This window comes from Monodelphis domestica, chromosome 6 (assembly GCF_027887165.1).
Source record: "Monodelphis domestica isolate mMonDom1 chromosome 6, mMonDom1.pri, whole genome shotgun sequence".
Lineage (NCBI taxonomy): Eukaryota > Metazoa > Chordata > Mammalia > Didelphimorphia > Didelphidae > Monodelphis > Monodelphis domestica.
The window spans coordinates 88,541,611-88,564,636 of NC_077232.1; the positions used below are offsets into that span (position 1 = coordinate 88,541,611).

A 23,026-nucleotide genomic window follows, 5' to 3' on the forward strand; every position below is an offset into this window, starting at 1 on the left:
CCCATAAAATTATATGCACCATACCTTATCTATACATTAAACATTATACACAGCCACATAGCCACAGAATTAATGTTAGAAGAATGAACTGTGAATTATGGAAAACTAGTTGGATCACCCATTAAATTCCACCATCTATGATGGCTAGAGTAGTGGAGGAACATAATGGGAGGGAAATTTCTTGGCTTTGCCATCAAAGCTTCAAGGTCACTTAGAAGTCTCTTGCTTTGCCTCATCCCATTACACTGATTACCTAAAAAAACACTTCATTTCTGACCCTTTATAATTATATTATTATAAGTATATCGATTATTATATTGTATATATTATATTACATTATATTACATTACATTACATTATATTATATTATATTATGTTATGTTATGTTATATTATATTATATTATATTATATTATATTATATTATATTATATTATATTATATTATATTATATTATATCAATAGTTGGGCAAATACTTATATTCTCAGCTTTTTTTGTGGTTCTTTGTTATTGTGCTTGGGAAAATTCTTCAGTTTAATTATGGTTTCAGTGATAATATATAAAAACACCTCTACCTCTCATTTTCTATGTATCTTTTAATAAGTTCTAAAATTTCTTTGATCTATGACATTCATGTTTCATGTTTCCAGGTACCTGCTAGGGTAGCCCATATCCCACTTTAATGAACACAATACATTCCTCAGTAAAACAAATGGCCTTTTAGAGACCATTCAGTCCAATCCTATTTTTCCAAAGAAAAAGAAACTAAAATTCATGAGAGTAGAAATCAGTTGACCAAGGTCATGTAATTAGTCATTTGTAAAGGGATGATTTGAACCCAATGGTTCTGATTCTGAATCCAATATTGTTTCCACTATGCCCAGGAAAGATATTTTTTCCAATGGCGGGGGTTCATCTGGATCTTTGATTTCATCAAAGATCATCAAATCTTATGTAACACCTATGATTTCTAGTGTGAGAATTGTCTGGGGGCCTCTGAGACAAAAATGGCGACTTTACATCCATTGTAGTGACCATTGGTAGCAAGAGGTAAATATTGAATAAAGGTCTTGCTGACTCCAATGTCTGCTCTCTTTCTACCATTACTCAGTGTTGCCTTTCACAGCATGACAACAGTTCTTATATCACATTTTTGTACATTAAGCCATTATACAGACATTGGCAATAAAAAAAAAAAATCCTCATCTTTCCAACATTCTCCATTTAGTCATTCCCGAGACGCACAATCCAGCTGTTTATTGAGTGACCGAGTCCCACACAATGAATACCGACTTATTCCCCTTGTCATCGCCACATCCCTAAAGTGCTGTACTTGGGGACTTTCCCTCTTGTTATGATTGGTGGTTTGGGCATCTATAGGTATGAGGGTTAATTAAATCAAGTGATGAAGTTTGTAGAACAGGGAATGGTTCATTAGGCCCTGCGTGAATTAACGCGTACAATCTGTTCACAATACCCCAAGTGCCATTCATGGAGACAATGTAATTACAGCTTACACAGAGTTTCATTAGTTTGGCTTTTCTTCTGCTAGGGTTGACATGGATGTGGTCTCTACTAAAATGCAGAAATGATGTTAGAATGGCTCCATCACAGCCATCTGAGCGTATGTGTGTCTCCTGAAGTCATCTTGTCTGGGTGATTTTATTTTTGATGGAACAAACTCTAATGAAGCTCAATAAATACAAAACATTGGTTTCTATCACTTTTTGACTGTGACAGGTCCGAGAAAGACTTAAAATATATGTCACTCTGGTTATGGAATTCTCATGGGTTGGTTGATTAGTTTTAAAAATGTTTCTCTAATGACAGCTTGTCATAGTGAAATAACACTGGACATATTCTCAGAAAGTCACTACTTCACTGAGCCATATTTGAAAAGTGGAGATAATAATATTTTTCTGTTTCCCTTTGGGATTTTTGGTGAGAATTAAGATAATATGTGTGAACCTTTGTGACAAGGAAATCACTTTAAAAGACTGATATTAATTTAAGGTCGCCAAGGAATTCAGCTATGTAATTCCTAAATAAGTGTAAACTATTAAACTTATTTCTTTTTGAAATAGTCTTCAATAAAATCTGTTTAGTTTTTTATTGTTTGATACTGTGCTAGGTATAGAAATATTGTTTTTAGTAAAAAGAATTCTGAGTTAGGAAACAAAAATCCTGTGTCCTACACTTGGTTTTGCCATTAACTTATCATAATTTAAATTTTTGGACCTTTAGATTTCCCTATTTGTAAAGTGAAGTAGTTGGTTTAAATCAGAGGTGTCAAACTGAGATAGGAATGGGGGCCACTAAACTACATATAGAAATCTCCATGGCTGCATGTTGACTTAGAAAACCACATGTTTACACTATCTGTGTTTTGCTATATTTTTTTTGCTGTTGTTAAATATTTGTCAATTACATTTCATTTTGTTGTTGGAGTAGAATGGTCCCCATGTTTGATATCTCTGGTTTAGATGATCTAGAACATTATTTTCCCAATCTGAAATTTTATACATTGTATAGTTTTATTCTATGGTCTCCTTTATCTATGGTCTTTTATGGTTCTAAATTTTCTCCAAGCAGTGACCCTTTAAGTATAATGTTTTATTCCATGTCCTAAAATTCTTGTGTGTGTGTGTGTGTATGTGTGTCTTGTGTTCAAAAGTCTCTTCCAAATTTAACTTTACAGTTCTTCATCCAGAAGGCCTTTCTGTTTCATAATTTTTTATTAATTTTTTATTTTTTATTTTTATTTTTATTAATAGCTAAATTTTTATTAATCGCTAAAATTGAAGGTAATAGATACCACAGAGAATTACTTGTGTTACTTAGGATTTTCTTTATTTTTCAGCTCAACAGTTTATTAAGTGCTAATGTGAGATCAATTCAAATAGGGAAGAAAGAGCCTTTTAAAATTAGATTGCTACTAAATGTGCTCCTATATATCACCTCTCCTGTGACTATTAATATGTGGATTCTCAGTGATCTGAATGAATCTGAATTAGAAGTGTGGACCACAGACCACTGGGGGATGCCTGAAAACTCTTCTAAGTATCAGCAAAGTCAAAACTATTTCATAATAACACTAAGACATTATTTGCTTACTAAACTACTCTTTCCTTTTCCAACTGCATATCTGGGAAAGACTGGAGAAACCTAGCATATTGAATGCAGGAGCAGATAGGAGAATCTAACTGTCTTCTATTAATTAAACCATCTATTAAAGAAATTTGTTTAAAAAAGAATTAAAAAATGCCATTCCACTATTTTTTTAAGTTTTGGAAAACATTATTTTTAAAAATGTTATTTATGTTAACACATAAGGGAATATTCATTGTTATTTTAAAGTTAATTAATATACATTTTAATCCTTTATCAGTTTTAATTTCTAATATGACAAATCTTGACAGATATAACCCAGATAAACAAAAACTCTTTAGGGTCCTTAGTGACTTTTTAAGAGTATAAAGGGTCCTGACACCAACTAATTTGAGAATCACGGGTTCAAGCCTGAAATGTTTGATCAGAATGTTCACTTGTAATTGAGGATCATTTTCCACAGCAATCCTTGGATTTTCCCACATTTGCATTGTTTTTTAGGGAAAATATTTTAGCATATGTTGACTTTGATTCAACTATTGAGGTTTTGATTAAAAACTGAGTTAATATTTGACAATCCAGGTCAAAACTAGAACTCAGACATGGTCAGACAAATGTGATTGTATTGGCAATGTTGTGAGTATTAGGAGATAGCTTGGAGTGGTGGGAAGAGTGCAGTATTCGAATCTAGAAAATGTATTCTTGTCCTATGTCTATCACAAACCATATGACCTTAATTTTCTGAGCCTTGGTTGTCATTTGCAGATAGTATGTAAAATCTTTGAGGGAAAAGACACTTTCCTTTTTTTATTTTTGTGTCCCTTGTGCTTAAGACAGAGGTTTTTAACTTAGATTCATGAATGTAATACTTTTAAACTATTTTGATAACTGTATTTCAATATGATTAGTCTTCTGTACTCCTATGTATTTTATTTTATGCATTGAAGAACATTATTTTAAGAAACAGTCCATTGGCTTTACCAGATTGCCAAGGGTCCCATGGTACAATAAAGGTTGTTATAATTAAAATTATCATGAGAGGCTGATTTTGGGTAAGACATATCAGTTTATTGTGTGTGTATATCTATCTATATTTATATATCTATATATATTATATATAATAAAAAGATATGTATGTCTGTTTATAATGAAGTTAGACCAACTTTATAACCAATTAAATGATATATAGATCCAAGGCTCTCTCAAATGATCACCAACAGGGAAGCTAGGTCAGGCAGATTAATAAATGTTAGGAGCTCATTATTCTGTCCCTCCCTTGAACATCCCAAGACATTTCTAGTTGGTGGATAGCTAATTAAGAGGTGGTCTATCAAACCAAACTTACTCCTCCCCATCCCCATTTGATAGACAGATGAAGGGTTTGTCACATAGGAAAAGAACTTTTCTCCTTTTCATTCATTAACCAAATTCTGTTAAAAAGGAAGACATTCTTTGGGATCCCAAAGGACAAAAGAAAATGCAAAAAGCAGTAGAATGGATGGAATCTCTAACTCAGACCCCAGACACAGAAAATATACAGTAATTTCCCCATTATACAGGAATTGATTTAGGGTCCAAGAGCCCTGATATAAGATTTAATGCAGTTTATAAAAAAATAAATTTTTACAAGATTAAGAACTACTATCTCTAGCATATGGTCTGTAAATAACATATACTTGGTGTTAGTGGAAACCTGTTGTCAACTGTAAAACATCCTACAAGTACAAGTTTTTATTGTTATCATTTGAATGAACTAAGGGAACAGTGATGGATTGTTTAAGTAGTATAGCCAATCAGAAGAGTTTGGTTTTAATATTGATAGTGGCATTGTTTATATGCAGATCTGTACTTAATGAAATGAAAATTCATAGTTAAGCTGTTTCCTCCTTAAGATTAGGGACTTTGCCTTATCCTTGTATTCCCCATAATATCTAGCACAGGATCCTATACACAGTAGAATCATTATATGTTTGATGGATGAGCTCAGGAGATGTTCAAATCCTTCCTTTTCCCTAAAGATCAGCTTCAAATTCTTACCAGCTCCCTTACATTCAGAGGGCACTTTGGGGAATCCCTCCCTTCCAAATCTCCTACATAGCACCTTGTTCAGTCTCTCCTTGATAGTTGTCCTAGCCTACTGGAAAAGGAAGGACACTGGCCTTGGAATTGGGAGACCCAACTTAAGCCTGGTCCAGCCCCATACTAGATAAGTGACCAAACAAAACCCGAATTTCCTCCTTTATAAAATGGGATAATAATACTTTTAGTACCTACCTTAAGTATCAGATATGAGACTCCTCTACTTCCTCCCTTTTCCCTTTCCCTCCTCCTTTCTCTCCTCTCCCTCTCTCTTCCCTTTTGCCCCCTCCTCTTTCCCTTTTTCTCTCTCCATTTCCTCTTTCCTACTCTCTCCTACTCCCTCTCCCCCTTCCTCCTTCTCCTTTTTATCTTCCATCTTTTTTCCCCCTGTACAGGTCTTATCTGCCCTTCCTCACTCCATTATATTTTAAACTGTTTAAGAACTGGGACTGTGGTTTATCCATCTTCTTATCTCCTGTACTGAACACAGTGCTCAAAAAAATAAAATAAATGTTTGTTTGAAGAGGGAAGAAAAAAATGAATTGACTGAATTTTCACTGTGACTGGAGTACATCTGCAAATATGATAAGTTTACAGTCCTGATAACGTAGAGAAATGTATGAGGATGAACAAGATCCCATATGTCATGAATATGGAATGGAGTCTATTAACATGTAGCCAAATAGGTTGAAATGTCAAAACCGTTTATTTATTTGCTGCATAAGATTTTACATGATCCCATTAGTTTTGGTCATGCTTGTTCACAACTCTCTTTATATGCCCATATTTCTTTTATATGATCATCATGATGGTGCTAATTTGGGTTTTCAAATTAGGTTTTCATGATGTTGTCATGTCAGCATCTGGATTCAAGATGTGCTGTTTCATAAGCTTCCAGGCTGACTGTGTTTGCACAGAACCCTCCCTGCCCCCCTGCACCCCATCTAATTATTCATGGGGAACCTTGGGTATTGAGCTAATGGGGATCGAAAGACATAAACAGTAATGAAAGTGGTTGTGTTACTACTCAGCAATTAAGTACACATGGAATACCATTCCCATAATTAAATTCAGAATCCCTGTCACTGGTTTGGGTCCTGGGTGGGGAGTTGTTTATGTTCCTGTTGCAAAGGTTACTAATGGAGTTAGGGATTTAGTAATAGGAATTACAAGGAACTGAGGCAGAAATGAGCATTTGTTTTTGTTTTGTTTTGCATTGTAGAGTAAAATCTCCCTTGCTCTTAACCTCCTCTCCTTTCCCAGTGTCTCCCTTTTTCCATCTCCTCCCCTTTTCCCCTTCACCCTTCTTTTCTAAAAGGGGGGGTCATTTAGAAGCAAAAGGGTTCAAAATAAGCAAAGTAAGAAAATGACTTTGAAGGTTGTCTAAATAAATTTGATTTATGTAAAGGGGTTTGCTTCCATTTCTTTCTTTCCTTTTTTTGGGGGGGGTTTATTATCCTTTTTGAACCTTGACAAGATAGAATTAACCCTCCCTCCATTCTGCGGGGTAATATGAGCTTGAGCTCTACCCAGAACCACTAGGATTTCATGCATGAAAGCAGCTCTTTTCAGTGGGAAGCAGTGGTGAGCAGAGGGCATGGAGGGGAATGAGGAAGGAAAGAGGACAGAATCAGGGACTCAAGCAGGATTCATGTTTCCTGGGTTGTTAGTAAGGTATATGATTGTCTCACATTTCACACTGAAAGGGGGGGAAGGTGGGTAGAGATAAGCAAAGCTGAAGCTATATTCCAGATTCGATGGAAGGATGCAAGTCTGATTTTATTAGCTGAGCTTTTTTTCCTTCTCTTGGACATAGGAAACATGGATGCCATGGTCATACAAAAGAATTATGAGACGTGTCCTATAGCAACCAAGGTATACTTTTAAAGTAATCATGACCCTCATTTCCCCTTCTAAATCATCTTCATGTGTGACAGTAAGAAAAGGTAGTTAAAAACAATTGCTTTCCTGGGGGGCAGGAGAATGGAGCACCTTCTACAAGCAGCTTGGAACCTGCCCTGTGGTGGAGAAGTATGGCTTGAGAGATGCCCCTCAAACAACAGTGGGAATAATCATTTTGTGTGATGATGTTATTACCTTTCAAGTATCCGTGCTAAAAATGACAAAATTATGTTGTTAGAGATGTGGAGAATCACATAATCCTAGAGATTTTAGGAGTTCAAGTTTCTGCCTTTTGAAATTTTTATTACACAAAAATATTTGAGAACAAAATATATCTTTAAAAGTTCTCTGCCAATTAAACATTTTACATATACATATATGTAGTAAGTATATTGTGAGATTAAAATTAATATCCAATAACTCCAAGTATTATATAAGATTTATTAATAATCACTTGAAGTAGAGGAAATAAAAAGACAAAAGTAAAGTTGAGTAAAGAGAAGTTTTTCCCCACTATGGTAGGGGGAGAAGAGAGCCAAGAGGGGGTGGGGTTTCAAAAACTTTATCTCCAAAATGTAAGGATATAATTTGAGGATGAAAGTGGGATTCTGGGAAATGGAGTCCCGGGGTACAAAATTCTAATTACACAATGTTTACATATTATATATCTACACATATGTGTACCTAGCTATGTGTATATTTATTACATGAGTTAAAATCATACAAGATTTCTTGATAGATGTATTCATAGAGTTATCTTTATTTAGTAAGCCACTAATTATTAAACAAAGGACAAAATTGGTAGACATGCTGGCTAAAGATATTCACCAGTGTCAGGAAAGATATAGTAGAGAATGCTTTATTTTTATATGGTGAAATTGACTAAATACCCTCTTTTATAGAGGATGCATTTCATGCATCAAACCTCATGATACTTCCAAATCTCCTTAATAAGACTTATGGTCACTAGAAAGAAATTAATTTAATGTCCTTTTTAGGAAAAAAAACAAGGAGTCAAAGAATAGTTATAGTTATATAACTATTATATAGTTATATAACCATATATATTATATATATAATAAATAATATATATATTATATAGTTATATAACAAAGTTATAGAAGAGATTACCAAAATTTGATACTTTTAGGATACCCCACATATTTTTCCAGATTATGATATGTGGTGTCCACTGAGTTAGTCTGTCAGTATTTCAGAAAGATACTGAACCAGATACCAGTTGTCTCTAGATGATGCTATGTAACTGCAAGCAGTGGAAACCCTTAAATCAGAAGAATCAAAACTGTAAGTGACCCAGAGGGTCTAATGGGAAATTCAAGCTTATTTCTAGTGATGTCTTATTCTTGAAAGGTTGGACATATGTGAGCAAAAGAGATTCACCAGAACTGGAAACAAAATGGGTATCCTCCAGCTGAAGGACTGTTCAACAAATTATGGGATATGAATTTGATCAAATATTATTGCACCATAACATGGATTCAGAAAAACCCAGGAAAACTTCTGTGATACCAAATGAAATGTGCACAATTAGAACAATTCAAACAGAGATATCAGTTTCCAGACATAGCCAATGTATGGATTTATTTTGCTTGACTATTCTCATTTGTTAAAAGGATGGTCTATTTATCTGTTTTTATTTGAACAAAGGAGGCATCTAAGAACAAAGGATGTCAGATTTGGGAGGGAACTTTGAATATAGATTATTAAAGCAGGAAGGAACCTTAGAAGCATCATCATTGACATTAGATCATCATCACAACTAATAGTTATGTAGCACTTACCACATGCCTGTATTTAGACTTTATAATGATCTAATTTGATCTTCACAATAGCCCTTGCTTGCTATTTTATATGTATTTTACGGATAAGGAAACTGAGGCAAAGCATTTGAATAACTTACCTGGGGTGACAGAGTTAATGTTGAAGATCAAATTTAAACTCCCATATTTCTAACTTTATCTACTGGCTAACCTTGCTGCCTTATAATATATAACTTTAAAACTAGAATTTTGTTGCTCATTTGTGCCCAACTCCTCATGACTCCATGGGGGTTTTCTAGGCAAAAATACTGCAGTATTTCACTATTTTCTTCTCCACTGAATTAAGGCAAACAGGATAAATGACTTGCCCAGGATCATACAATCAGTACATGTCTGAGGTCAAATTTGAACTCAGGACTCCTGACTCCAGACCTAGCGCCCTAGCCACTGAACCACCTAGTTGCCTCAAAAAGGGTTTTACAATTCATCTAGTCTAACTCCATTGTATTTAGAAGAATTAGCACATCCTTGAAAAGAAAATCATGCTTAAAATATTATTTGATATTTTAAAAATTAGACAATAGGACATTTTAGGAAAGGGAAAAAGTTTTTTTTTTCTGCTTATTTTTCATGACTAAATCAGTTCCCAGTGTGTGTTCTCAATCTCTTAAAGACAGTTTCCATCACTGACATTCAAATCCCTCAGACGAACAATATGCTCATTAACAGAGATTATAATTGATTTTTGGCCCCATTTTTTAATACTTTGCACTGTAAATGACATCCCAGTAGAATATAATCATCATACAGATGTTTGAAAGCTCCTTCCTGCCGAGTATGATAATTGAAGTCTATAAAGTGTCATCAAACTGTGCATTGTTTCTAATTAGTCCAGAGCTGTTGTTCTAAGCCTCCATAGATGGTTTCTGTCCCTTTTTCTTCCTTATAATACCCACTGGCTTCTGGAGAATGTCATTTATTCAAGACTGATGGAGGGACAGGAGATATTTCTTTGACTCTACAAAATCCCATTTTTCTTTTTCAGACTTGATCACCTCTCCAGATTAATACTGTCTAGCTGGTACCACTGTCCCAAATGGCTTTTAAAAATCATTCCAAAAACACTTCTTTCCACCATGGGGCTAACATAGGAGAATATTTATAATGACAATTTGAATTCACCATAATGAACTAAATGTTATCCTTTCAAATGTCATCTCATCCAAGAAACCTTCCCTGATGAGCCCAGCCATTTACTTCAAAATAAACTAATAATACAAAGAAACATATATTAGCTTGGGGGTAGGTTATACATCTCCCCCCCCCCACTTTCCCAATCAGAGAGTATATAGATCAAGATAAAACACTGAACTACAATTCAGAAAACTTGGTCTTGGGTCCTCTTTGTCATTTGCTAGCTGTATCACGTCCAAGTTTATGAGCCTCAGTTTCCCCATCTGTAAAGTTGGGATATTTATATTTACACTTCTGGTCTAAAAAGGCTTTTGTTAAGATTAGAATAGTGTATTCTATACATGATAGGTAATTAATGATCATTGGATGAACATAAAAATGCTTTATAAACACTAAAGTTCTATATAAACGTGAGCTGTTATTCATAGATTATAGAATGTTAGAGCTAGAAGAGAACATAGAAATCATCTACTTCTATCTCCTGATTTTTCAAATGAAGAAATTGAAGCCCAGAGAGGAGGAGCAATTTTTTCAGTATCATATAGTAAGCATCTTGTGCAATTAGAATCTGCTCCCCAGGAATCAAAATCCCAGCTTCCCATGTTCTTTCTCATCTTACGTCCTTACATTTGGAGATAAAGTTTGTGTCTGACCCTGCCCTTTGCCCTTTACCCACTAACATGGCTGGGAAAAACTTCTCTTTACTCAGGTTTTTCCTTTTTTTAAAATTTCTTTTACTTCAAGTGATTATTAATAAATCTTATAAAATGTAATACTTGGAGTTATTGGATATTAATTTAACTCTTCCATTATCATGGACTTGGAAATAGAACCTAGGTTTCCCCTCCTAATAGTCTAGTACTTCTAAATTTGAATTCAGTTTAATAAATATTCATTAAGTATTTATGGTGTACAGAGCACTGGGATAGCTGATGAAATAGAGATAAGAAAAATGACATTAGAGTCATAATTTTAGAGTTGAAAATGACCCATTCACATTAAGCGATCTTTAGTTCCTTGCTTTGGTTTTCTACCAAATGCAATAAAAAGAACTAAAAGACTTTGAAAGGGAGAGAACTTTGGATGGACAATGGACAGCTGCCCCAAGAGTATTGTGAATGCCACAGATATTCACTAATTTGCCTATTCTGAAGCATTTCTAGAACCCCTCCCTTAGAAGAGGAGAGGACATTCTATATTAGGCTCTGTTTCCTGCCTATTAGATGGACTTTTAGAGATATTTAGGACCATAGAGGTGTGCAAGAACCTAAAGGTCATGTTGGCATTTCCTCCAACCCCATGAAATAGATATCACAAATGTAATTTTCCTTGTTTTGTTGATAATAATCTCTAAAGATTATGTCTTAGATTATGCAAGGTGTTTTACATATATTTTGCCTCTGATCCTTACAATAATCCTGTAAAGTAGATGCTATCATTGGCCCCATTTACAGATGAAGAAACTGAGGCTGAGAGAGATTAAAGTGACTTCCCATTTGACATTTTTTAAACCCTTACTTTCTGCCTTAGAACCAATATAGAGTATCAGTTCTAAGGCAGAAAAACCATAGGGGACTAAGCAATTTGGGTTAAGTGACTTGCCCAGGGTCACACAGCCAGGAATTGGCTGAAGTGAGATTTGAACCTAGGACTTTCCATCTCCAGGTATAGCTCTGGAACTACTGAGTCAACTAGCTACCATCCCACCCAGTCCCATTTTCCCTTTGAGAACACTGATGCCCAAAGAAGTAAAGCAACTTGCATAAGGTTACACATCAAATTGTGTCACTTAGTAAATTAGTCTGGGATGGAGTAAAACCCCAAGTTCTTTGATTTCTAGTCACATATTCCTCCCATTTTACTCTGCTTTGTATCCTCTGTGTCAAATGGTGCCAAGCTAGTCTCACAGTAGGTGCTCACTAAGTACTTGGTTGGCTGCTATATGGAGCATCTGTGAGTAGAATCTAGGTTCTCATCTCAGTATAAAGAGGTGCCTGAGTGAAAAAGCTTGTGTGGTCTAAAAGAGGGAGGAAGATGTGGTACAGGAGACCTGCGAGCAGAAGGTTTCTGCAACAACTGAAGGAAATTACTAGGACATGAACTAATGTCTTGGCCAGGAAGACAGCATGAAAAGGGGTTGGGGATTTGGGAGATATCATGAAAGCTGTTGATCCAGCTGGCTTGTTTATGAAATAAATAAACAGCTCTTCTTTTGTCCTATACATCCAATTTCTTAAAAATCTCAAGAGAAAATGAAAGAACCAGAGCACTTTGTCATAGTTAGATGAGGATGATCCTGGGAGATGCCCTACATCTAGAATCAAGAAACCTGGGCTTGAAATCAGTTTGTGTCTCTGAACATGTTTCCTCATCTATAAATTGGGGATGTATTTATTTAATCCATTCACTCTTTAACTCCTAGAGTTGTTGTGAGAAAAGTACTTGAAAACCTCAAAACTCCATCAAATAGGAGCCGTGATGATAAAAATAACGATGGTGGTTGGGACATAAATCAGTGGCATTTGTGTGATGTAGGAAATCGTAGTATTAGGAGGCAGGAGGTGCAAGTCCTGTGACCTTGGGAAGGTCCTTTAAAATGTCCTCATTTGTAAAATTGACATGACTTCTTATTCTGCATCCATGATGTGTGATGATGTGGAATCCTGTTCACAGTCTTGGAGCTATCTCTACTCTCTTTTTGGCCTCTCATGTTAAAGAATTTCTTGTTTCTATCAATTCTACTTCCTCCATTTATTTTCCATTCATCACCTTCTCCCTGGTCCCCCTGCTACTGGTAAAGGTCTTTAACACCACTCTCCTGAACTATTGCAGTAGATATCTAATAAGTATTCTTGCCTCTTGAGGTGATGCCCATCAATTGGGGAGTGGCTAAACAAATTGTGGCATATGATTGTGATGGAATATTATTGCACCATAAGAAATGATGAACAAGCTAATTTAAAAAAAAATTGGAAAGAACTACATGGGATAATGAACAGTGAAATGAATAGAACCAAATGAACATTATACACAGCTACAGAATTAATACTGAAAGAATAAATTGGCAATGTTTCCCTCCAGATTGTAAACCAAAAGGTGAAAACATGAAAGACTTAATTTGTATAAATGTGTTGGTCTCCTGGAGGATGCCTTCTGTGATCTGGAGAGGGTGAGAAGGGCCTGGGACCCTTGTGGATGGGATTTATTATGGAGATATGAAGAAAAGTAAAAAAGAAAAAATATATTACTGTCTCTCTATCCTTTAATCATCCTTTTGCACAGATCTCATTTATACTTCTGCCCCAGCCTCTCATATTAAGACCTTCAAAATACTTTGGTTTGAAATTCAAACTTCTTCACAGTCTTATACCACTCTTTCCTTCTAGTCTACTTCCTTATTTCTCTACCTAACATAGTTGATCTTTCAATAAAAACAGATTACTCTGGTTCCCTCATTTTTGTATATCCCATACTTTCCCACTTCTGTGCTTACCCTCATCATGTTCACTGGGGGTGGGGTGGGGTGGTGAATGACCATACCCAAATTTCATCATTGTGAATTCTTAACCATGGACGGGTGAGTTCTCCATGATCTCCCAGTCCATAATAACTTCTTCTCTCTTATAGCTCCTATGTCATTTTGCACCTACCAACTACTTTGCTACACTTAAAATGTATTATAATTATTTGTGTGTGTGTGAGTGAGTGTATGATACTCCATGAGGGCATATACCGTCTTCTTAAAAAGTTTTGTTTTTATTATAAACATCAACAAATATGAACATTTTCCTATATAGAGCAACCGAGAGATCCCTTTTAAATCTGCATAAAATTTCTACTACACACATATTTGAAATTTAACACTGTATTCCAACACTGCCCTTCTGAACTTTCTTCTGCTTTCTTTGTTATTTTGAAATGATTTTTTGTTGTGTTCTTCTTTCTTTTGTCTTTGCTCTTTATTATGTCCCTATTCCCCTGGCTTCCTTTCTCTTTTCTCATTCTGCCTTTTTAAAAAGTATCACTATGACTTTTCCTCAAAATAAACAAAGTAATTAAAGCCTTCCTTGGTAACAAAACATAGAGTTCAGCAGACCAAGACTCAGACCAAGACAGCAGACCAAGGTCAGAAAATGCTTGTCTCATCAGACACTCTTACTCCATCACCTCTGTGTCAAGAGATGGAAAGCATGATTCAGCATTCTGGTCTTCAGGAATCCTGATTGGTTAGTAAGTGCCATCAGTCACAGTTGTTTCAGGGTTCCATTGTATCTAATATTTATATGAAACATTACACACAGTCCTCGGCACCTAGTAGTCACTTTGTAAATGTTGGGATGAATTGGAATTACATGTTTATGCAAAAACTTTGCTGGGTCTATAAAATGGTTTCAAATGTAAGGCATTGTCACTATTCTTAGTAGTATTATTCAGTCTCTTTATCTCTGTTAAGGAAGAACCCCTTTACCTGTTTCAATAGCATTTTACATTTATGGAGCACTTTATTGGAAAAGGAACAAATGTTTATTTCAGCATCTATTATCTGCCATATTGGGAAGGGAAGGGAATATTTCTGTATCACCTATTATTATGTCCCAGGCACTATACTGCATTAAAGCATTTTACAAATATTTTCTCATTTGATTCTCTCAACTCTGGGAGGTAGGTGCTATTATTATCCCTTTTTTACAGTTGAGGAAACTGAGGCAGGTAGCAGTTACATGACTTGCCCAGAGTAATACAGGAAGGAAATGTTGAATCTGACTCCAAGTCCATTGAGATAATACACTAATAGTGAGTGATAATTTACTTTTGAATATGTATCATTCCCTTACTTTAGTGCCCTAGATGGGAGCCAACTCTATCAAGTTTTCCTCAATGCTCTCTCCCTTACACTTGGCAAATGCTATTTCTCCGTTCCAAAAATTCTCTCACAATCTTGGTCTAGAGCATTCCTTTTCTTTTCTTGCTTTCCCTTGTATCAGAATTATCTATGTATGTCTTTTCCTCATTAAATTGTAAGCTCCTTGAGAGACAAGGCCTTTGTCATATCTATCCTCATATCCAAGGTGACAAATAAACCCAGTAGCTCACAAAGTTAAAATTTAATAAATGTTTGTTGAAACGCACCATCATGAGATTCATCAATTTTCATATAGAAGGCCAATTGGAGGCCATCTATCATCTCTAGTAGATTGTAAGCTCCTTGAGGGTAAGGACCTATGGCTTATTTGTCTTTGTAACCTCCCTTCTAGCACCTTGCAAAAAGACGTGGTATATACTAGGCAATTAATAAATGTTAGCTGAATTATAATAAATGTTTGCTCAGTTAAGTTGAAGTGAAACTCTGTCCAATGATTTTTATGAAATAGCACCCCAAGCCAAATCCATTTTCATGACCTAAAAAAATGAAGGTGTTGGAATTTGAAGCCTACTACTCCAAATTTCACAAAGTAGTAGCTCTACACGCCAGTCCTTTTGACTTTGAAACAATAAAACCCATCCTTATCCCATCAGAATTTTCCCACAATAAATAGACACCATCTCAGAAATCCCATCTCCATTCCTTCAGCAAAGCTAAGTTCTTTAATGGAACAATAAGACATTTCCTCTATTCTATATTTTGCTGCATTAGTTAATTACTCTATAGCTTTATGACTTTTTATGCTATCTAGGTACTCCTGGAGGAATGCCATCTTCAATTTTTGATAGTTGCTCATATGCAGAAATACATATCAGCATGTACACACATATGTATACTCATCATTCCCTACTACATAACACATATTCTACAAATTTCAGTAATCTAACAATTGATCATAGAACTTATATCTTATTTGAAAACAAGTTAGAATTTAATTTTAAAAATAATTTTTGCTTCTATGCCCCCCTTTGAGTATTTTTATATGTAACTCCTAAAAGAGAATTTTATTCTTTTGGCCCATCACAATAATTGAAAATATATCCCCAATGAGATGGCTTTGTCTTTTCTGGATTCAGAGGCTTATAGCCCCATAAATCATAGCAGAAAATTGGTTGTCTGGTTGGCATATAGTTATGATAGAGGTTTACTTGTGAGAATACTCTCCTGGAAAAACTTTAATTAAAAAATAACAAATCTTCAGTTATTGTAATGGTGACTAAATTACCATCACAGTAACACCCCCATTGTCTGCAAAATCATTTTCTGCTTCTTTTGATTGGCATTTAAGGTGCTCTTGGGTCTAATGTTAACCATCATAATCAGTCTCATTTCATATTATTCTCTTCTGTATACTTTGTAGTCAAGACAAACTACTTGCTTTTCCACCAAATATATGTTATATTTTCCTACCTGTTTTCCTTCACTTGTAACGTTCTTTATGCTTACACTGTCTTTTTGTGCCCCCTCCATTTTAAAAATTGTTACGGGATTTTTAAAGTGAATTCAGATGTTATTACCTTAATTCAAATCTTCCCTTATCCTAGTTTATAATGAAGATAGTGGTACGGAGGCAGGAGAATCAATTCTGTTGATTGAAAACCTGGGTTTTCTTTCCTGCTCTGTTATTACCTATATAACCTTAGATGAGTTACTTAACCTGTCTGGGTCTCCTTTTCATCATCTCTAAAATAAGGGATTTGGACTAGATGACATTGGAGGTCCCTTCCAACTCTAAATCTAAGAAACCATGAAAATTAATTCATATATTTACTGAGTATTTACAATGTTCTTGGCATTGTGGTTAACACTGAAATCAATGTCAAGGTCTAGAAGAATATAGTAAGATAAAACAAATATAAGTGTGCAGCCGAAAGCCTCTATCCTTGGTGCTGTTCAGCCTTTTCATCACTGATTTGGTAAATAAAGAAATCATAGAATTAGCAGATATTTAGATTATGCAAAGTTGAGATAGAGGGGTAGATAACATGGTCAGATGGCAGGCTTAGCATCCAAAGACTAGAACAACCCACTAAAACAATGGGCCTAGTTTAACAAACTAAAATTTAATATGGGATAATTTAGAACCCTGTAATGAGATCTAAAAAATTAACTGCCAGAATGCTGTCTGAAAAAGACTTATCCTGACAATAGTTCCTGTAAGCAAGACATAGGGTGGGAGGGAGGAGTTAGTGATTGAAAACTCAATATCAGCTACTTAGAGTTAGGAAGACTTGAGTTTATTTTCAGTCTTACACACTTAGCAGCTCTGTGATCCTGGGCAAGTCACTTAAACTCTGCCTCAATTTCCTCAACTGTAAAATGAAGATAATAACACCTATATCTCAGTTGAATTGTGAGGAGTTATTTGTAAAGCATTTAGGAGAACATTTGGTGCAAAATATGTGCAATATAAATTATTATTCCCTTCCCTTTTCCCTCTATGTTGGTCAAAAAAGTTATGAGACCTTGGGTTTCAATAATGGAAGTATAGTGTCCAAAACTGATCTTGCTATGTTTTGTCCATCAGAGTTCTTCTGGAGTACCATGTATAATTTTGATAATTAAATTGAATTCTTAGATTTTCCCCCAGAACTTTGTGTGAGCCATCTTTTTTGCTCTTATATTCTCTTGTATCAGGATTATCTGCATGTAATGTCTTTTCCTCATTAGATTGGAAGCTCCTTGAGAGTCAGGGTCTTTCTCATATCTGTACTCATATCCACGTTGACAAATAAATGCAGTATCTTGCAAAGTTGGAACTTAATGTTTGTTGAATGACATTATCATGGAATTCATAGATTTTTAACTAGAAGGCTATTTAGAGGCCATCCATTATCTTCACTACACCTTTCACCAAGGGAGGAACATTATATAGTCAGAAGAGGATGGCATGATAATGAGAGCACTGGAATCTTGTCCATTTGAGAATATAGGCAATGAAAGGAACTGAGATGTTAAGCTCAGTGAAATACATCATTATTGCTAACTTCTGATACTTATTTTAAGACCCCAGAGACCAGAAGGAGACACAATAGATGAAATTATAGGGAGACAGACTAAATGTAAGGATGAATTTCTAAAGAAATAGAGATACCTAGCAATGGAAGGGATTGCCTTATGGGGTAGTGTGTTCCCTTTAGTAATAGTAATATATAGCATTTATATAGGATTTTAAGGCTTGCAGTGCCCTTTGCAGATGTTATCTCCTTTGATCCTCAGCTAAATTTCTGATCACTGTTTATTAATGGGAAGAGGACCTCAAGTTTTATATCCAAGACTTGACTCCCTTTCTGTCAAATACTAATTCCACAAATAACACACTTAGAAGTAGCAAATATTCAAGTTGATAGCAAAACAGAAATTGGAAAAAGTATATATAGGAGATTGCATATCAGTTAATACAGAGTGAAGGAGCTCTCCTCATCTCTCCCCATGAGGAGAGGGGCCCATACCAATGGGCTCTGGGACTTCAGTTAGATTTTCTATCTAGGTCTAAAGCTCAAAGCTCAACCAAAAGAGTAATGTGTATTACTCCAGGCGACATTCCTCAGTTTCTCATGTGACAAACTAGGGATAGGGATGTAAGGGGACTACCATCTCCTCCCAAGCCTTCCCAGAGTGTTATCTTCCCTTTATAGCCTGAAGTGGGGTTCTCTTCTCAATCTTCTTGCTCAAAGCTGGAAGCCAGAAGTTCCCCAAATCAAGAGACAGAAGAGCCTCTAAGAAGTTGATGTGACACAGAGATTAGTCAGGAGACCGAAGCCCTCTTCTCTCCTGCTCTTCCAAGTCCCCTCTGTCCCTTATGAACATGAAGGGCATTGCTCTCCACCTAGGAGGAGAGGGACTTGTACCAATGGGCTTTGAGACTCGAGTTACCTTCTGTATCCATGTCTAAAGGCAGGACAAATAGTAAAATCACACAGTAGACAAGAACTGCTAAGAGGATTAGAAACACTCATCTCCTGCTATGATGTGGGTGAGATCTGACAAGCTACTCCCAAGGGATAAGAGGAAGACAGGACTGGCCTCTCAGGCATAGAGACAAAAGGATACATGTGTGTCCAACAGCAATTGAGTGTTCTGTGACCTCTTCCTGGAATACAATCTGTTTCTCCTGCTGGTACTACAAAGTATTATGTATATGATACTACATAGTATTGAACCTTTCAGTCTTATCCAAAGCCTTCACTTCTTAGCTCCATCCTCAACCCATTCCTCCTCTTCAGGACCAGTTGAAAGCCATTTAGCCTTTCCATGAGTGGGAACCTTTGGGCTACAGACTTTCCTTGTTCCCTGGGCTGGACGTGTTGGCTAGTGTCATAAAATCTGAGACTCAGCTCTGTTTTGGCAGCAGGATGGGGAGAAGCTATAGGCAAATCATCTTTGTCAACCTCTTCATTTTACAGAGGAAGAATCCGAGATCTTGGAACTCTAAAGGTCTTGCCCCAAATCACACGGCTCAGCGATGTCAGAGCCAAGACTGAAACTCGTGTTTCCTGCCTCCAAATTTAGTACCCCATCTTCTACCAGGCTGCCTCTCACGACAAAATTACCATTTTTTTTTAACAAAGCGCAATGGTTTTAATATGCACACTTGGCTTCAGTTACCTTGGTCATAATGTCTTATGTTTTCTTGAAGACTAAAAACAACCTCCTGGGATTTCACAAGTGCATGACTTCGGAGCTTGACTAAGGGGAACAGAAGGGCCCAGCTTACCCTATGGCTCATCGCTTAAGGAAGGCAGCCCAGGTCAAGGCCACTGGTAGAAGTGCCAGACCAGGTGGCCCTTTCAAGGGCAGCAGATTGGTCTGGGGTGGAGGCTGAAATTGGACTCTGCTCTTCACAAGCTGCCCATGGCCTCTGCTACTATTTTGTCCTCCCCTCTGCAGAGGGCCCGGTTTCCTCTGGCTGCAATATTCAGAGTGGCAGTGGAAATGGGGTCATTGCAGGGGAGGGGACCTGCTTCCCCTATTTGACTACAGCTGAGTAACTCCAAAGACAATGGCAATTGGAGCTAGACATGGAGAGAGGATCTCCCTGGATTATTTCAGGAGAAAAAGCTTTGCTTTGTCCATTAGGAACTTGGTGGTCGGTTTTCTCTTTGTATTCTTATTGTATCTAGCGCATAAGTGTTTAATAAATGTTTGTGGAGTCTAATTGAATATGTTCCCAACAGATTGCCAGAATGTTGCCAGTCTTATTGATTGTAGATTTAGTTTTTTATACATTCATATGTTCAACTAACAATGATGATGATGTTGGCACTAAAGAAACACTTATATAGGATATTAAGCTTATAATTTGCTTTCCTTACAGCAGCCTTGTATGGTTGGAAGTACAAGTGATTGCTTGTCCCCATTTTACCCATGAGAAAGTTGAGGATCAGAGTTTCAAGGAAGTTGAGTGATTTGCATCTACTTACTTATCTAACAGGTGTTAGAGGCTATATTCAAATGAAAGTCTCTCCTGACTTCAAACATTTTAATTCTTTTCCCCAAAACGCTTTAGAATTTAAGGAAACTTTGAGATTGTCTAGTCTGATACCCCTCATTTTATAGAGAAATTATATGAGAAAACAAAAGCAAAGCCAGGATTAGAACCAGGGCAAAAAACAGTAACTTAGTACTAGAGACTTTTGTTACCCACTACTCAAGTTTTGCATTGATTTACCTTTGATTTGGGAGATATACATTTCATTTTTTTTATGTCTCAAGTTATTTATTTTTTACTTTATCTTTCATCCTGAGCTTCAGCCATGAGGATTCCCATAGCCTTTACCTCCTCTCCTTTAGAAATTGCCTATAACAGGAAAGAGTTACGTAAGAAACATTCTTCAGGAAAAGGGACATCTGGGCTACTCCAGTAAACTAACTTAGTTCAGTCTGCTTTTATCAGATAAGTCCCTTGCTTTGTAGAAGGCCTTCCATTAAGTAGTGGAGATCCAAAGATGGAACAGGGGTTGGTGTGACATGTATACAAAGATGACATTTGGTAGAGGGAAAAGGAATGGATAAATAGCTTTAGAAAATTTTCATGCAGGAGAGAATTGGGGATATATGCTGGTAAATATTTAAGTTTCATCTGCATTATTACCATTTTCTTCATCACTTTCTTAAATCTAGACAATCAACAAAAAAGCCCTGATTTTTAGTATTTGATGATTTCAGAGGTATAAATGTTCACTCTCAATTAGCAGTAGGCTTTCAGGAGTCTATTCAGGCTGCCTGGAGGTCTTTTTATGGAAAGGGGAAGGGAGGGGAGAGAGAGATCAGAAAAAGCTGTCATGGAGGAGGTGGTACCTAAACCAAGTACAGAAGAAACTCAAGAGATAGAGAAACAATGAGTAAATGAATGTTTTCTGTGCTTAGAGGATGTACAATCCATAGACACAGAAGCAGAAGAGAGTGGAATTTAGGGATTGCTAGCAAACCAGTTTGGGTGACATGTGGAGTACATGAAGGGAAGTAATGTGAAATAAGATGGAAAAGGAACTGACATCAGGTTTTTCAAGTTAATGCCAAATTAAAGAGTTTTTGTTTTCTCCTAAAGGCTGTGGAGAGCTACTCTGCTTTTTGAGCAAGGGTGAGATTTGAGCATTAGTTAAGATTACTTTGGCTGCTCTGTTCACGATGGTGTAGGGAGAAACACCGTTCACCTTTCATGTGATCATTGTCATTATACTGTTTAAGTACATCTATTAGATGCTAGGCTTTTTCTCTTCTCTCATCAGCTGCACATATGGTGAATACACATTGAATATTGGAAGTCTCGCAGCTCTATGGGGTTTTACCAGTGAGAAATCATTTTCCTTGGCTATTACTGTGAAATGAGTATTTCCTATCAGACACTATTTCTTTGCACTTGGATTTTTTGCCAGGATGCTTCTAAGACAGGCTGTCTTTCCTGCTTCTGTCTGGCTGACCCATTCCAACAGTATCTTCTGCTCTTCCTCACCCTGCCCTGTTTTGCCATGTATGAGTTTTTTTCTGCTTAAATAACCCAGAAGCAAACCCAGCTCTAGAAATAAAATTCAAGTTTCATGTGATGTTTTAGCAACATGCAAAACACTAGGTGTGTAGGTTATCAAGTCAGGGGTTAAAAACTTTTCTTGTCTATTAGATGTCAAGATCAAGTTAGAAATGAAAGTCTGCCTGTATCACCGGCTTATTATAGGATCTAGAACTCTGACTTTCCATGATTCTATAATCCTTCAAAATCTTTTTGTGGAGGCCCCAAGTTGTGTCTGTAGATTGAGAGACCAGAGTCTGCAAGAGAGCCAGCAGGATCCAAGGAAGTAGGCAAAAATAAAGATTGAGGTGAAGGAGAAGGCAGACATGGAACCCATCAGTGAAATAGGCTGCTTAAGCAGAGGGATTTTCATGTTTCCTTTTACCCAGAGAGCTATGTTATGGGTTTTAAAGCTAGGCGAGGGTACGCCAGACCAAGCCAGCTTCCCTTGTAGCTCCAGATAAACCAAGGCTGTAATTGATCCCAGCTCACCTTAACTGCCTCCTTAATGTGAAGCAGCCGTACCAGCATGGCAATTCAGGCAGGAAGATGGGCACACAGGCAGGGGATGAAGAAACAATTGAATGATAGTGGTCAGGGAGTCAAGGGCTAGCAGTTAGATTCCATGTGTGAAAGCTACTCAACAGAATCCTCACGCACTTCAAATCGAGTATGAGGATGGTCTGGGTCTGCGGTGTGCCCTGGGAACTGGTAGCCTCTTGCAGAGAAATGTGTTTATAGGGAGCTCTGGAGCCTGCAGATCATTTGTCTCAACACTGCCTTTTGTGATTTTGTCTCAAAGACACTGACAAATACAATGAAGCAAGAATTCCACAGAGAATATGGAGAAATCACGGGATAGGAGAGTGGTTACGCGCCTTTGAACAATGAGTTTTAGAGCTGGAAAAGACTTATGACCAAGCATAGAGGAGCCCTGAGAGATGCCATGTCTTTCATGTTTTGCAGGAAGGAACTGAAGCCTAAAGCGGCATGCCTAAGGTCTTTCAAATAGTCTCTGAAAGAGCTTTTA

General features: G+C 36.5%; 1 protein-coding gene and 1 non-coding gene across 5 annotated transcripts in view; both read left to right on the forward strand.

Moving 5' to 3' along the window:
• The window catches only part of PPP2R2C (protein phosphatase 2 regulatory subunit Bgamma), a 414,849-nt gene that overhangs the window by 244,957 nt on the left and 146,866 nt on the right, over positions 1-23,026 (forward strand). The window lies entirely within an intron of this gene.
• MIR7325 (microRNA mir-7325) lies at positions 19,877-19,934 on the forward strand. The gene has a single exon (NR_127538.1). It is a non-coding gene; the product is annotated as a microRNA mir-7325 (primary transcript).